We start from the raw sequence: 17,735 nt of genomic DNA, 5'->3' as shown, positions 1-17,735 counted from the left end.
AGAATATACCTCAGTACTTCTTTCTTCAAAGGCATTCTTGCCTACGGTAGTATATGTAATGACCATCTAAGGTAAATTCATCCATTCCCATCCATTTACGTTCACTGACACCCAAGATGTTGATATGCCATCTTTCTATCTCCTGTTTGATCACATCCAGTTTACATTCCTAGACATATGTATCTTTACAGTACTGCACTTTCATTTCCTCACCAGACACATCAGGAGCTGAGCTTCTCTTTGGCTTTGACCCAACTGCTTCATTAGTACTGGAGCTGCTTGTTGTTGTCCTCTACTCTTCCCCATATTCTGACCAAAAGTGCTCATCTTCCAGTGTCATATCTTTTATAGCCTGGTTTACTACCAGTAACTATTGATAAAATCTAAATAAAATCCCGTGACCTGAGTATACATTTCTAAACTAAAACAAGCTAACATGAATGAAAAAAAACAAAGGTAAGAATTAAAACTGAGACATCATGTTGAAGTATTTTTTCCTTAAAATAATGTCTTAATTTTATTAAGAACATCCACAACAGTAACTTTTAAGCAACTCTCTAGTTATTTTTATGGATGATATTACACATAAAAACTTCTGCAAATATTAGTTTATTTACTGTTGTTCAGTAGTGTGTGACACTTTATGACCCCTCCCTGAACCACTCTGTCCATGGAGTTTCCTTAGCAAAGATGCTGGGATGATTTGCCATTTCCTGCTCCACTGGATTAAGGCAAACAGAGGTTAAATGACTTGTCCAGGGTCACACACCTAGTAAGTGTCTGAGGCTGGATTTGAACTGAGGTCTTCCTTACTCGAGGCCTGGTCCTGCATTTAAAATGTCACTTACCTGCCATTTTAGCTGAAGCATATTAGCTTTTGCTCCCTTTCTTCACTTGAACTCTCTGTGTGTATTTCTGTTTTAAGTGTGTCTATTGTAAACAGCATATTGTTGGATTCTGGTTTCTAATCTATTCTGCTATCTGCTTCTATATTATGGCTAAGATCATCTCCTTCTCATTCACAGTTATGATTACTGCATTTTTCCCTCCCATTTTTAAATTTTCTTCTCTCTCTTTTTATCTTTTATCTCCTCATAAGTCTATTTTGCCTCTAACCACTGCCTCCCTTAATCTGTCTTCCTTTTTATCATTCCCCTTGCCTTTTTATAGACTTCTCTTTCTTTTTCTTTACTAAGTTGTATTTCTATACATGTATGTGCATGTAGTCTTCCCTCTTTGAACCAATGCTTCTCAGAGTGAGTTTTAAGCATTGCCCCCCATCTTCCACTCCACTGTAAAAGTTTTTCCTTATACCCCTCTTTTATGTGAGAAAATTCTCCCCATTGTATTTCTTCCTTCCCCCTTCTTCCAGTGCAACCTTTTCTTCTCACCCCTTAACTTTTAGACCTTTACAACATAATCCATTGACATTCCATGTCCTCTATCTATGTAAACTTTTACCTGCCCCAATAATGATAACATTCTTTGAGTTAGATGTATCCTTTTCCCAGATAGGAATGTGAACAGTTTAGCTTTACTGAATATGTTATGATGACTCTTTCATATTAATCTTTTTGTGCTTCTCTTGCATCTTGTATTTGAATATCAAATTTTCTTTTCACCTCAGGCCTTTCCATCACAATTGTTTGAAAGTCTTCTATTTCATTGAATATTCATTTTTTTCCCTGAACAATTATACTCAGAGTGCTGGATAGGTTATTTTTGGTTGTATTCCTAGCTCATTTGACATACTTGTAATCATATTCTAAGCCCTGAATTTCTTTAATATGGAAGCCAGAAAATCTTGTATGATTCTGAGAGTGGCTCCAGAATATTTTTGTTGTTTCTTTCTGACTACCTGAAGTATTTTCTCCTTAACGTGGGAGTGCTAGAATAGGGCAATAATATTCTTGGGAATTTTCATTTAGGGAATTCTTGGTGGGTCCTTTCAATTTGTATTTCACCCTCTGGTTCTAAGACAATAGGAAATTTTTCTTGATAATGTCTTGAAATATGATGTCTAGACTTTTCTTTTGATCGTGGCTTTCCTGTAGTATAATAAGTCTTAAATTATTACTACTTGAACTATTTTTCAGTTTATTTGTTTTTTCTGATGATATATTCAACATTTATTTATTTTTTCATTCTTTTTACATTGTTTTATTGTTTCTTGATGTCTCATGGAGTCATTAGCTTCCACTTGCCCAATCCTAATTTTTAAGGAATTATTTTTTTAGTGAGATTTTCTACCTCCTTTTTCCATTGGACAATACTGTTTTTAAGAAGTTATTTTATTTATGAATTTTTGTACCTCCTTTTCTACTTGGCCTCTTCTACTGTTTTTAAAGAATGCTTTTCTTCAGGAAGTCTTTGGCCTCTTTTACCATTAGACCAATTCTGCTTTTTAAGAAGTTGATTTCTTTAGTATTGTTTGTGCCTCTTTAACCAAGGTGTTAATCCTCTTTTCATAATTTTCTTGCATCACTATGGAGTGTTCAACTAGGGAAGAAGATTTTGGAGGGGGTTTTACCCTACCAATATATTTGATTGAAAAGCGACAATCCAGTCAGGTATTCACACATTTTAACTACATTATACTGATAACCCTGAAACCATAAATAAAATGTAAGGCCCATTTGCCCTAGATCTATCTTTGCTTGTTCTATGCCTGATTTGTTTTCTAGAAATTTGAATTTGAAGCTTAATGAGAGACTCCCTGATCTGGAAATTATCTCTGTCCAAAAATGCCTCCAGACCATGCTGATGGTCTGTGATACTGAGGACAGCTGCTTGGTGCTTACATCTGGCACCCCTTTTTTGCGTACAGAAACAAACAAAGCCTGACAAAGTCATCATTTCATTGTTGAGCTATCATTTTCAAAGGGTCATATGCTCCTTCTCTGTTACAGAAAGCAGCTCCCATTTTCCTAGCAATGTTCAATCCAGCTGTCACTCTCACGAGATGATGAATTCTAAAATCACATTGGAAAAATGAGTCCTGACTGCTGAGTTCTTGCATGAGAGCTCTAGGAGAAACTGACATTTCCCTGAAGGAATGATATAGGTCTTTGAAATACCTTTGCTTTGCTCAGCCAGCTGACTGCCTTGTGAGACACAAGGTCCCCATGGCAAATATGTCACTCCCCTAGGAAGGACTTTGAAAAATGCTGCCTCACAGCTGGAACAAGTTCCAGCTACAAAGAGCCACAAATGGTTTTGTTACCTCTTAGCTGCAGCTGTGCAGCTCCCCAGGCCTTCTGTCCTCTGACTTGTCTCAAAGACATTGTTCAGCCAAAAAATGCAGTGAAGCACTCAGAAAAGAAAGAAGTGGGCTTCCACTTCATTTTCTTTTTTAATCTCTGCTGGGCTCTGTAGACCCTCAAGCAAGCACAAGGGTACAAAAGGTTTGACCTGCTGTCTTTCTGAATAAAAAATACAAAAAGGACCATCTACAGTCATCAAGATTTAAAATGGCAGAGAATTTCTTAGTGCTCTACTTCCAATGGGGGAATTTTATTTTTTTGGAGAGCAAGTATAGGATAAATAACATGAAGAAGGTCAGGGTCAGTGTAGAAGGAAAGGTGAATGGTGTATTTTCCATGAAATATTTTCTCTGCTTTCTGAGCTTAGTTCTTGGTGGGATGTTTTCTTGTGGGGAATATAGTGTAATCCAAGATGCCTTGAATGAAAATTTATAAGCCTAACACCAAGCAGGTCAAGTCTTGGCTTTGATACTTCAGTAGCATTTACTGTCTCATATATGTGCTAGGGACTGGGGACAAAAGTGCAAACAAAGAAATAGCCCCAAGGTGCTTAGATTCTAAGGAGAAAGAAAAGTAATGTAAAAATATAAACAGTATACACACATATACACATATATGCATACATACACAAACATGGTGGTTTAGGAGGGATATCAATAGCACTTGAGATATCACAAAAGGGGAAGACATCATACAGAAAATGATGCTTGGCTGCATCTTAAGGAAGAGAGGGACTCTGAGGAAAATGGGAGGAGGCTGTGCATTGGAGGCATGTGGGGCAGCCAATAAAAAAGGCCTAGAGGTAGGAGATTGAGTTTCTTTTGTAAACTAGATGGGATAGACAGAAGGCCCATTTGTTTCCATCACAGAGTGTAGGATTGGAAGTACTGTTTAATGAAGCTGGAAAGATAAGATGAAACTATATTTTGCAGATCTTTAAAAACTTTTCTTATTGTTTGGTTGTTTTCAGTCATGTCCAGATCTTTGTGACCTTATTTGGGGTTTTCTTGCCAAAGATATTGAAGTGGTTTGTCATTTTCTTCTCCAGCTCATTTTACAGATGAGGAAACTGAGACAAATAGGGGTAAGTGACTTGGCCAGCATCACACAGCAAGTAAGTGTCTGAGGCAAGAATTGAACTCAGGAATAGGAGCCTTCCTGACTCAAAGTCAACCATACTATCCACTGAGCCACCTAGCTGTCCCTTTACCATCTAGTTGTCCCTTTAAAAAAACTCATCAGATAAATGTAGGTTTTATTGCTAGATGAAATAGGAAGTTAGTGCAGGTGAGTGAGGAGTCACATAGCCAAATGTATATTTAAGGCAAATCACTTTGTCAGCATGTTAAAGAATAGACTGGAGTGTGGAGAGATTTGGCTTGATGAATGTAGATCAATTAGGAGGCTGTTGCAATAATCCAGGTAAGATCTGAAAAGTATCTGGACTTAAGTGTTGGATTGTGAATCACAAATGTAAGTCAGATATGAGAGGGTCAGATATGAGACACGTTGCAAAGGTAGACATAGAAAGATTCAGCAAGTGGTTATATACATAGAATGTGGAGAGGGAGGAGCTAAAGAGGATGTAGAATAACACAGACATATAAATATACATAGTTCGAGATGGATAGAATATTTATATATTGTGAATGTGTATATAGAGGACTATACATAGTTATATACATATGTACCTTATATATTATACATATATATACACACATATATATATATATATGCACACATATATGTGTGTTATTTAATGGATGTATAACCAATATATACACAATACATGCATATACATAAATACACATACATACACACATATATATGTATGTATGTATGTGTATACACACACTACAGGGTGTTCTTAAAGTCTGGACACATAGGCAAAAATTCATATTTTCAAGAAATGAAATGAATGAAATTTTCAAAATTTATGTAATTGCAGTATTAACAAATAAAATCTTCAATATGATTTCCATTATTTGTGATGCAAAGTTTGATGCATTTTGCAAGATTCATGTGAACCAGATGCAATAACTCCACATTTCTTATATGTCCAGACTTTAGGAACACCATGTATAAGCTTATAGGGTATAACTAAATATATCTGTGTATGTATATATTCACATATATACACACAATAGGCATACAGAAATACATACATATATACACACATATGGAAGCAGCTACATGGCTTAGTGGATAGAACACTGCGTCTGGAGTCAAGGGTATTGAAGCTCAAACCGTCCTCATATACTTATTAGCTCCTGACCTTGGGTAAGTCACTTAGTCCCTGCCTTAATCCACTACAGAAGAAAATGGCAGACCACTCCAGTATCTTTACCAAAGAAACACCATAGAAATTATTGGCATGCTATGATCCTCAGTTATGACTCAAAAACAACAACAGTGCACACACACATACATACACACAGATGTATATACACATACATAATGAAGTGTATTTCACATGTGTGAATGTATGAATTAAAAGATGGGCCCCAACCATAATTATGTGTGTATATTTGTATAAGTATGTGTCTGCACATCCATGTATACACCCATAAACATATATGTAGTATGTACACACACACGCACACACACATGCACACACACACACACATATACACGTATGCGTGTATAGCCGTGGCCCAGTCTTAGTTTTAGTTTCCCAGTCTCTCAGCTCATTAGTACTTTCCCTCTAGGTTTGCTTGGCTCTCTGTGGTTGAAGATAGGACACCTCTCTAACCAAGGAGAAAAACTTCGTCATGTCCCCAGGTCAGGAAATGATTTTGAGTAGTACCCATGGGCCTCTTTAAAGTGGTCATTGGGACCTTTATGGAAGTCATTGGGGATATGCCATGATAGTGGTGGCAATAGTACCGATAGTAATAGGAAATTTCCAGTTTAAAGTTCTTTACCTGTATTACCTCATTTGAAACTCAGTGCAGGGCTAGGAGCTAAGTCCTATTCCCACCCTGCCCCGCCCTTTACAAAGAAATCAGAAGGATGCCCATAGCAGGTAAGTGACTTGCCTTCAGTCACACAGCTAACAGCAAAGTCCAAATTGTCTCCCAGGCCATCTGACTCCACATCTAGTGTTCTTCCTACTATACTATGCTGTTGAAGTGTCAGAACTTTTGGACATGTGAAAGCCTTAAGCTTAGAGCCTGCTTGAACCCTGACTGGAAAGAGATTTTTCCTAGGTCCAAGAAAATGAGCCATTAGAAGCATTGTGAGAGAAGATCCGTTGACCTCATTCTCCCTATGAATGGATTTCTGAAAGCCAAATGCATATATTAATGTACTATTCTGTCTCATTTTTAGGAAGTTCAGCACTTTGCCTAGGATAGATCAGGTTTTTAATAAAAGTTTATTGACTTATTATTGATGAACAAGATGTCTTTCATAGCCCAGGGACAGAATGACCCAGACCTGGTCCAATCCTATTTTTTCCTACTTCCTGTCTTGACCTGTCTTTTTCTGCATGATAGTCTGGTAAAGCCAAGCTCTTTGGTAGCCATCCCTATAGGCTATTTGTCTTAACTCTGTGTGTGTAGATACTAACAGAGCTATTGTCCACCGGTTGTCTCTTCAAACATTTTTTTTTAACTTCTGGTAGTGCCTCCCTCTCAGCACCCCACTAGTCCCATATGCTTCCTTATAGGCATTTAGATGCAGCCAATGCTTTCTATTATGTATCTTCATTGATCTTCGGATTAAGCTCAACTTCAGTTATCCAGAGATTCCAGTGCTCTACAAATTCCAGTAAAGAGTTCACCCAAAGATGGGAATGGGAAGCAAACAAGCATTTATGAAGTGACTGCTATGGGTCAGGCTCTGTGTTAAGCTCTTTACAGTTATTTTATTTATTCCTCACAACAACCTTATGACATAGGTACTATTAGGATTCTCATTTAACAGATGGGGAAATTGAGGCAGACAGTGGTTAAGTGACTTGTCCATGGTCACACAACTTAGAAAATGTCTGAGGACACATTTGAACTTACATTTTCCTAACTCCAGGTCCTGAATTCTTTCCACTGTGTCACCTAATTGACTTTTCAAAGTGCTATTTTTTTAATGGGCCCTTCTTTCAGAGTTGAAGATTGCAGTCATTAACGAGACTGTCCAATTTCTCAAAGTCAGCTCAGTTTTCTCTCCATGTACTGATGAGAATGGTAACGCCCCTAGGTTAATGTCCATCTACAATGTCTGATCCAGGATCTGCTGGTTGAGCTTTCTAGATTGGCAAATCAACTCCACAGAACTGTCCAGCAAACACATGTTCTTCAGCTACTTGTTTTTTTATTCCTTTGAGGATAGTCGAGACAAACCATTTTGGGTGATTGTGAAGTTCACTGAGGAGGCCCTGTAATGCCCTTCCTTCTGAGAGTAAAGCATTCAGATGCCTTATCCTTTACAGCTTATTGGCCTTTCTCTCTCCTTGGAGACCTTAATCCTCGCCAGACCAGGAATCTTGGTTACTCATGAGTACTTGAAAAATCCTGATGACCCTCCATTGAGCAGATTGCTTTCCATTTCCTTACTCCTTTCAAAAGCTGCTGTAGAGGGGAGAGGGAACAGTCACTCTGCCATTTAAAACCAGACCCCAGAGCTTCAACAAGGCATGGGTTATTTTTAACCATTGCAATTTCTAGTTTCAGCTTTACCAGTTGTTAAGAAATAATAGCCATGGAAATGGATCTGGGAATTTTTCTGGAAAGCACTTGGCAATGATGATGAAAAAGTCACCTAACTGTGAAATTTGCACTCAGCTCTGTACCATTCCTAGGCTAACACACCTACAAGATTAGAGACAGAGGGAAATGACACATATGAACATGATGTGAATAGCAGCACATGGAGTGATAACAAAGAACTGAAAATGAAGATAGAATCATCTTTCAATGTGGCTCTTTGTTCACATTGTTTGGTTGTAGGAAACAACTCACCTAATGTGATATGAAATTGAATACATCATTTGGTTGAAGTGTATTCATTCTTTTTTTTCTTTTTGGACTGGGGAGAAGGCAAGGCAATCAGGGTTAAGTGACTTGCCCAAGGTCCTACAGCTAGTATCAAGTGTCTGAGGTCAGATTTGAACTCAAATCCTCCTGACTCCAAGGCTGGTGCTCTATTCACTGTGCCACCTAGCTTCCCCAAAGTGCCTTCTTTCTACACCAAATTGAAATGAGTCACAGGCAGGTCTAGCTTTAAAGCACTGATAGTAATGACATCAGATTAAAGCAGGCATATTGGAGGGGTGTGGAAAGACAGGAAAGAGAAATCACAAAAGAAAATGGTCAGAAGCCTGCGGCATAAGAGAACAAGACCACATTAGCAGACGTGATGTTAGTGTTGTGGTGGCAACTTTCATCTGATTTTGATTATCCTCATACTCATGGAAACATCAGCAGTAACAGGGAGTAATGTCAGCAGGTCAGATTCCCATTTTGTAGAATTCATTGTCACATAGCCCAACAAATTTCTCAGGGCAAACTACCCACAATCCTAACAGCAGAATCCAGAGGCACAAGTCTCTATTGAGCTATCTGCAGGAGTTATGACCAACCCAAGTTCTCTGATACTCCAGAGAGCCACCAACTTCTCAGATGAGTTGGCGAAAGGTAAATTTGTTTTGTGAAATTCCTAAGTAACAAAGAGCACTTTGAAATGGGGATGGGGCTTTTGTTATGAGTGAGCAACAAATAGGTAGAAGTGAGATAATGCAGAAAGCAACAGACCACTACACTTCCAAAGAAGTTATACATATGGATGAACTTGATTTGACATTGGCAGACTCAAGCCAGCCAGCATGGTCATTGGTAACTGAAAAATTGGAAATTAACCTTAAAACAGTTAATATGATTCATTTCTCTGTTTGCATAGTTTCATTCTTCCATCCTTTCTTCTCTCCTTCCCTTCCTTTCTCCTTCCTTCCCTTACTTCTTTCTTTTCTCATTTCTTTCTTTACTTTTCCAAGTCCTAGATTCCCATCCAAGAAATCTTGGGAATATTATTGTACTGGAGAATAAAAGTCATAAGGAGAGGACGGCTGTTAGAAATGCAGAACCAAGAAATTGGCCAGAGAGAAGGCATGTTATATATGCAGGGTGTTTGGATTGAGGAGGAGTCTCAGTTAACAAGAAGGCTCCACATTTTTACAAAGAAGAACTCACCTAGAATGCTGGAGTCAAAATGACAATGGAAAGAAACTAGGACAATTTGTTGAAAAAAGATTAATTAAATTAATTAAATGAAAAGAGATCCAAGGCAAGTTGTACCTGATAGAAATTCTTCAGTGGCCTGGCTTTTCCCAGTTCGTATTTTGTTTGTTTGTCCATTTTTTAATTGGTGGCAGGAAAGGAGACCCATGAACACCAATTTTCTGGGATGGGCACTGGTCCTGACTGTGCAGGTTTTTCACAGGGAGTTGAGTCAATCTTAAGCTTCATTTTATGGACACTGAAATCCTGTTGTGGATTTTAGGGGGAAAGGAGAATCACAGAGCCACAACAGTTAGAAACTCATTTTCTTATGCAGGAACTTCATTCATTAACAGATGAGCAATTAGATATGATAGCTAGCATTTTATTTTGACTGCCAATTTACTTTCTTTAATTAATATGGAACTGGTAGATTTGTGTATTATGATTGGATGAAAATTAGGCCTGATAATAATATTGTTGAATGCTTATTTATGTAGCTATATGGAACCCCAAATATAGAGAAAGGCCCACACATGGCCAGGGCCTGTGCTTGTGTATGGTTCAAAGGGAGGCAGAACAGACATCTCTAGCCTCTTCTCCTTCCACCATTCTCCAAGGGAGACTTACATTCCAGCCAACAGGGGAAGAGTCCCTGAAGGGGGAACTGGCTTAGAACTGAAGCTCTTCTACTCTCACAAACTGTGGCCCACCTCTCATGCATGGCAGGACCTTCATATCCATCAGTAATGTGAATCCCAGAGCAGTAGGCCTTGGGAATGGAGTTATTTCAAATTTTATACTTAGAGTTCTCTATATTCAGAAATACATATATTTGGGCATATTACTTAGTAATAATTATTTATCCATTGCTAACATCTAGAACCATGACTGGGCCCAGGGTACTTCATCCAGTCTCTTTCTCTAGACAACTAATCTGCTCTGTAACTAGACATATCTTGAATCAAGTTCTCTTCTGGGGGAGACTTACCTTTGATAACAGTGGTCATGTATTTTTTCTCATTTTCTTTACCATATTAAGCCACCCTAGAGCTCTGGACTCAAACTATTATTTAAACCTTATATTGTGATTTGAATTTAGGTCTCCCCCCAAAACGAAGGAAATAGAAAGTTATGCAACACATGATATGGATCAGGTATGGGGCAGGTATTTTTTCCTACATTAAAAAATGCTGAAGGATATAAAATTCTCCCAACATGCATTGACAGAGAGAGTTAAAACAAGAGTCATTAACATCTCCTATAATTACAGTTACAGTTTCTTGGGAGAATGATGTTGAGAACTCATCAGCATGTATAGCAATTTATGGGCAGAGTCACATTTCACTTCATTTCTGTGCTATCAAGCAGCTCCTAGTCATCACATTGATATTGGCCATCAAGGATTAAGAAACTTTCCTGTTCACTAAGCTTTTGGAAGCAACAGAACTTAGGACATGTCAAATTCACATGGTTCTCTCCAAACTTGGCCATGTCTATCTTGAAGCTAATGTTTAGATCCAGAAAGGAAACACAAAATAGAAAGAGAAGCTAAGGTCCCAGGTGCAAACTCATGTAGATAATGTCCCTTGTACTAGCTGACATGTGGGGAAAGTGCTTGTGTTGTGTGTGTTTGGTGAGTTGCGTGTGCACAATTAAGGATGAGTCATGATCTTAATAATTCTATTGGTTGAAAGGGTGTAGCAGCACTTGTACAATTGGTTTAATTAGACTAGAACTTGAAAGCCTTTTATTCTCAATATATTTCCATATTACCTTTAGGTTTCAGATAATATTTTGGCAGTTATCAATCTTAGATAAAATTTTGGTCTTTGGCTGAAGAGAATAGAATGGGTTTAGAATGTAAACCAGTAGCAGACTGTGCATTGAGTTTGGTTTTGGGGAAACACTGTGGAAACTTGTGGTTGACTATCAGGTTTTATATAGGTCAACTTAATCTCAGAATTTATTGCATGATTCCTTTTGGAGTTAGCTACTATTCACATTGAATCTGTTTCATGATATTCTTATAAATCTGCTGAATTTTAGAAGAGTGATGTATATGAAAAAAGAGAGTGGAATTCCCTTTCATGTCACAATAAGAAAGCTGGGAAGACAACTTTGTATTCATGTTGAGAAGTGACCAGGACATACAAGACAGTAAAGGGGAAGGGAATAAGGAGGTGGGAGTGGGGTAATAGAAGGGACAGCAGACTGGGGAATGGGGCAATCAGAATACATGCCATCTTGGGGTGGGGGTGGAGAGTAGAGATGGAAAGAAAATTTGTAACTCAAAATCTTGTTGAAATGAATTTTGAAAACTAAGAATAAATAAATTAATGAAAAAAGATAAGTGTCTAGGTTGGCTTTCTTAAATTTTCCTCCTGGCTCACCTATGGACTCTGCACTTTGCCACTATGCCTTGGCAAGGGCAGCCCCCACCCTTATCTTTCAGCTCCTTTTTAGGTGTTGTCTTTCCCCCCTTTAGAGTGTAAGATCCTCAGGGCAAAGGCAGTCTTTTTTTCTTATATTTGTATCTCCTGGCCTTAGCACTGGGCCTGGTACATCAGGAGCCCTGGATGAATGCCTGTATTCTGTCTGCCTACAACACTTTCCTCCCAACAACCCTGTGAGGCATGTAGTACATAAAGCACTAATGTGCTCGTGACCTTAACCCAGTCTCTAAACTGAGCCTCCTGGAGGTTCAGTGTCCTGCCTATATTCACTCAGTTCAGCAGAGCTTTGAGTCATGTCCCTAGCCTTTTCATGCAGCCCCATACTACCTTCTCAAATATGCAGCCAGTTAATTATGTATTCGAGAAGTTTGACAGGAATCAAAGTCAGACTCCCTGACCTGTAGTTTCTCTCTCTCTCTCTCTCTCTCTCTCTCTCTCTCTCTCTCTCTCTCTCTCTCTCTCTCCCCCACAATTGCCAGTGGTACAGTAAGTCATTAATTATTACTAGCTGATTCTTTTTAAGGGAAAATGAAATTTGCCTTGAAGCTAGATACTCTACTTGCCTTTCCACAATAGACCTTTTCCCTCTTTTGCTTGTCAATTTTACCTTCTTTGCCTCTGATATGCTTGTTATTCATGCACCTTTCTTTGACCTTTCTTGGACTCAGTTTCCCAAAGAAGACATGTTCTCAGCCAGAATGTTTCTGTTTCTCATTCTGTGTTGTCTTTAGCAACATTTCACTTTTATGATATTATAAAATTCACTTCATATTCAGCCCAATTGTTCTGTGGATGTTTGGTAAAAGGCTATGGTGGGATGAGGGTGGTTGTGGAGCTGGGGTGGGGTGAGGGGATACTTTGAACTCCACTGTGCCAAGTATGACCATGTCAGGCTTTCCTCTAATGTCCTACCCTGAATGATGCTTTGCTGTACCCTTCTAAGCTGTGACAACTTCTTTGGCACAATCTGATATGATTACTAGTAACAACAATACCTTCCATTTTATACTGTGAAAAAAACCAACATTTCACGTTTGGTTTTTCATGTTACTATTTTAACAATTCATACAGGAAGCAAAGCAGAGATGCCATCACCATAAAGCAAACTACTTTTCACTTCAAATCATGATCAGTTTTTGGACCTCCCACCAATCTCATATTGAATACTCTTTTGTGACAAATAAAAACAATCAAGAAAAATCACCTGTTTGAATACCCATATCTCAAAATGCCAATGACATTATGACTGCCAAAATGTGCCATTTTCATTTCACCCCATTTCTTATACTTTTTTCTCTCAGGAAACACTAGAACCTATTCCTGGGAATGTTGTGTAGAGTCTGAGTCAATAGGACACAACTCTATCCATTGACTTTTGCCTCATCAGAGATGCTTTCTGAAGTTGTCATTGGTTTTTCTTTGAATTCATTCAGATCCATGGCCCCAACTTGGTGTCACCAATTCTTATGTCTGCTTCCCATGAATTGGAACTTACTTCCAAGATGCATAATCCCATCTTATAGATGTTCAGCTCCTTCAATTGTCAGCCCTGCTGCCAAGACAGTTCATTGCATAACCATGTAAAATATTCCCACGTTGGGGTGGTAGGTGAAGCATTTTTTGGAAGATGATCCCAAATCATGACCTCTTTGCCAATGCTCAGCCCACTTAGACTCATCTCTATGAATTTTGCTCATACTTGTACATTTTTCATCCTACCACACCAAAGGCACAGGCATATAGAAAGCTTCTCAGCCATCTTGTCTCTTGAGTATTTCCCCTTTCTTTGATATATTCTTTCCTAATGCCTTCCCAATAGGAAGTCTTCTATATTATCTAACCAACTATAATATTGATTTACTAATATAATGATTTCTTTACTGAAACCTTCATATACTTCTTTCACCAGAAAACACACATACACATACACACATATGTTCTGATTCTACTTTCAAACTATACTTTGTGTCCATGTCCCATATTTCTAGAATCTATTTTTGTATGTTTTCTTAAAGTACGTATTCAGATATGCTTTTTCCCCCAGATGAGTTTGCAGAAAGCCTTTAATGCTTAGATAATCTCATCACATCTAATGCTTTCATATTCCTGCTTTGTAGACTTCTTTTGATCAGTACTTACCACACTATGTCACATAGTAGATAATTGACACATGTTTCTTAGTTGATTCTTCAATTTCTTTGCTTGTTTTATTTCATAAATTACTTTTTGCCTCTCTATTTTCCCTTTCTCCTTGCTCTTGTTCTCCTTAATCTTATTATTACTGTTCTCATCCTTCTTCTTCTTCTTCTTCTTCTTCTTCTTCTTCTTCTTCTTCTTCTTCTTCTTCTTCTTCTTCTTCTTCTTCTTCTTCTTCTTCTTCTTCTTCTTCTTCTTCTTCTTCTTCTTCCTGCTACTGCTCCTCATCTTCTCCTTTGCCTTCTTTTCTTTCTCCTTTCTCATTCCTCCTTCCTCTTTCTCCTTCTACTCCTTCACCACCACTCTTCTGGAATCATAACTGCTCACTGCATGAAACTGAGTAAATTTGTTTTGCTTTTCAATGTGATGACCATTGTATAAATATGTCTCTGCCTTCTGCTTAGTTCAATATGCACTGATTCACACAAGTCTGCCTTAGTTTTCCTGACCTCTCTCATTTGTCATTTCTCATAGAGCAAAAAAAAATCCCATTGTATGCATATGCCATAACATCTTTATCCAATCCTCAATTGATGGGCAAGTGCTTTGTTTTTCAGTTATTCTCTACATCACAATTAAATCAATGGAATTCTTTTCTCTCTACCTTTGGATTCTTTGGGATATAGATTTAGTAATGCTATTGCTGGCTCAAAGTTCAAAACTGGCTCAAAGCTGGCACAGATTAGTGACTTAAGGATATAGTCCCAAACTGCTTTCCAGAATTGTGGTACTTGTGGACTTTTCCTGCCTAGTTGCTCAAACAATGGCCATTTTCTCAATAGTTTGAATAAAATTCACACACTTGCATCTATCTTTCACCACATTCACATTCAAGGTGGTACCAACAGACAAGCATGTGCACACACAACACACACACACACACACACACACACATTTTTCACCAAACAATATTCGCTCACGTCCAGTGAACACTTTCCTCCTTTTCTGCAAGGGTATTGTGAAAATGTTTGCCAAATGTCTCGCTCTCTGAGATCACACTAAATTTCATCCAAACAGAATTTTATGGTCCCATCCGAGTCTAATAAAACACTTCTTTAGGGCTTTAAAATTTACGAAGTGTTTTAGATCTATTGTCTCTGTTGATGCTCAAAACAACCTTGAGGAGAAGGTATCTATGACTATTAAATTCTCTGACATTATGTTTTTTTCAATAAAAATGGGGATGAGTAACTTCTTTAAGGTTGGCGACTAGGGCAAAGCCAAGATTGAAACCCAGATTTCCTGACTCTAAGCCCAATGTACACCCAAATATATATTAACTCAAAATGTGACAGCACCTGCTAGAGGAAAATAACTTTCACTTTCATGAAGAAGGCTAAAATCAGTATCACACCAGATTTTTCAATCTTTCAATTTCTAGATTTCTTTAGCCAATACCATTTGTAATCAAATGTCAAGAAATCACTTAAAATAATCACTCTCTTTGACTGATGAGGGCTCAGTATCTCCAAAGGAACTTGAATCACAAGAAAACGAGAATGGTATTTTAAATTAGGGAAGAAAGGAGGAAAATGGGCACTGAATAATCTTAGAATGTAAATAATTAACCAAATGAATTGAAGAACTAGAATATTTATAAGATAAAATATTTATAAATTAGCTTTAAAAGTCAGTTATGTAATATTCCATTTTTATACTCATTATTTTACACTCTTTTATACTCTTATTATTTTTAGAACAAGTCCTTTGTGAATTTGGCTGCCTACCTAGCACCAAATTCTGCATAAAAATGCAAAAATATGGTCATATTCCATTTCGGAAATTGAGATGTTTGTTTGTTTCCCTTAGGCACTCCAGCACCCAGGGAGAGTATAAATGATTATCACCCAATCTAGAGCCCAATATGGAAAAGTAAGACATTCCAATCCACCACTTTACACTGCTTTGACTCTTACTGCTTCTTGGCAATTCAGGGACAAGAACAACACACAAGAGAGAACAAATAAATAGAAATGGAAGAAATAATATTCAGCAGAAGTACAAATGTATATTTTAAGCCTGCAGGTTTTTAAGAAGGAAGGAAAATTTCAATAGCTAAATTTGACAGAATCATAAAAATTTGCCTTAAATTCATGGTTTGGAAAAAACAAACACTGTAGTACCTTAAACTTTACTATTCATGAAGATCCAAAAAATGCCATCTTTTATCTCTCCAAAGAGGTGTCTTCAGATTCATAACTAAACTCAATTCTGAATGTTCCCCAAAGGAATGCAAATGCAGTTTGAACCTCAATATTAACATGTTCCACTTAGTGAGCCTAAAATCACAAAAGCATCTGACTTCAGAGACAGAAGGGAACAGAGAGGTCTTCTGGCCCCAACCTCTTTGGCATTTGAGCAAAGCTCAATCTAGATCAAAAGTGACTTGCCGAAGGTCTGATGAGTAGAAAGCCTCCATTTTGGGAAGTAGAAAGCTCATGTTCTCCTATTTGCTCATCTCTTCCTTTCTCTGCCTTTTTGTTTTTCATTTAGATTCAGGACAAACAAAAGCAGGAGAGGTCAGCCCAGAAATGGAAAAGGACCAACACTGGCTCAATTGAGAATGAAATCTTCAGACTGTAAGCAATGAACCTGACTTCTCTTTCTGCTAATACTCTAGAACCCAATAAAGGATGTTTTCATGGACATCTAGAAAAAAAAGGAACTGTTCTAACAGAGAGTCAGACTGGCTTCTTTAAGAACATCTCTTACCACATTCATCAAACTTTTTTTACTGACAAAGTAACTAAGGTGGTAGATAGGGAGAATGAACAAGTCTCAGTACGACACTATTTCAACAGGCCAGAAAAATAGGCTCAATCAGGTAAGAGGAATTTTAACAGAGAAGTAAGACAATGTGGTTTAGTGGCTATAGAGATGACTCTGAAGCCAAGAAGCTTGAGCTCAAGCACTTCCTTTGATATACATTGGCTAAGTGACTTTGGCAAGTCACTAACCTGTTAATGCCCCAGGTCTGAACTTAACATCTCTGATCTCAAGAACTGCTTACATTATGAAAAATTAGTGAGTACTGCAAAGAGTTCTGGTTTATGTGCATTAAATCCATTAAAATTTACAATATTAGAAATTCAAGTGACAGTATTATTATGAAAATAGTTTTGACCTCACAGATTCTGAGACAGGGTTTCAGAGATGTCCTCAGCATGCCAGATCATACTTCTAAAACTGCTGCTCTGCTGCTCAAAGGAATTCTCTAAAACAATTCATGTCCTGCATAAGGAGAGACAGTTTCTCTAATGGGTACTTCTCTATGCTGGTAAAACAGAGTCCCTATCCCTAATAGTCCCTATGCCTTTAGAAAGATTAAAGGTAAAGTTACCTACTTAAAGGCCAAAAATTACTTCACCAAAATAGGACCTAAGTGGGGTAGGAGAGAGACAGATAATTATTCCTTTGAAAAAAACCTGGTGGTTTTAGTGGATAGCAAGCTCAATATCCCAACCTTTGGGGATGTCCACTACTTGCTGGATGTCAATTACATAGTGATATGATCATTACTATCATAGTATCCTTTGGAACCAGACTCATGTGAAAGGGAAGCTGTCACAACTATTGGAAACTGGCAATATATTCCTCATTCCCCAATC

This window comes from Trichosurus vulpecula, chromosome 4, assembly GCF_011100635.1.
Source record: "Trichosurus vulpecula isolate mTriVul1 chromosome 4, mTriVul1.pri, whole genome shotgun sequence".
Taxonomy (NCBI): Eukaryota; Metazoa; Chordata; class Mammalia; order Diprotodontia; family Phalangeridae; genus Trichosurus; species Trichosurus vulpecula.
This window is presented reverse-complemented; position numbering follows the sequence as displayed.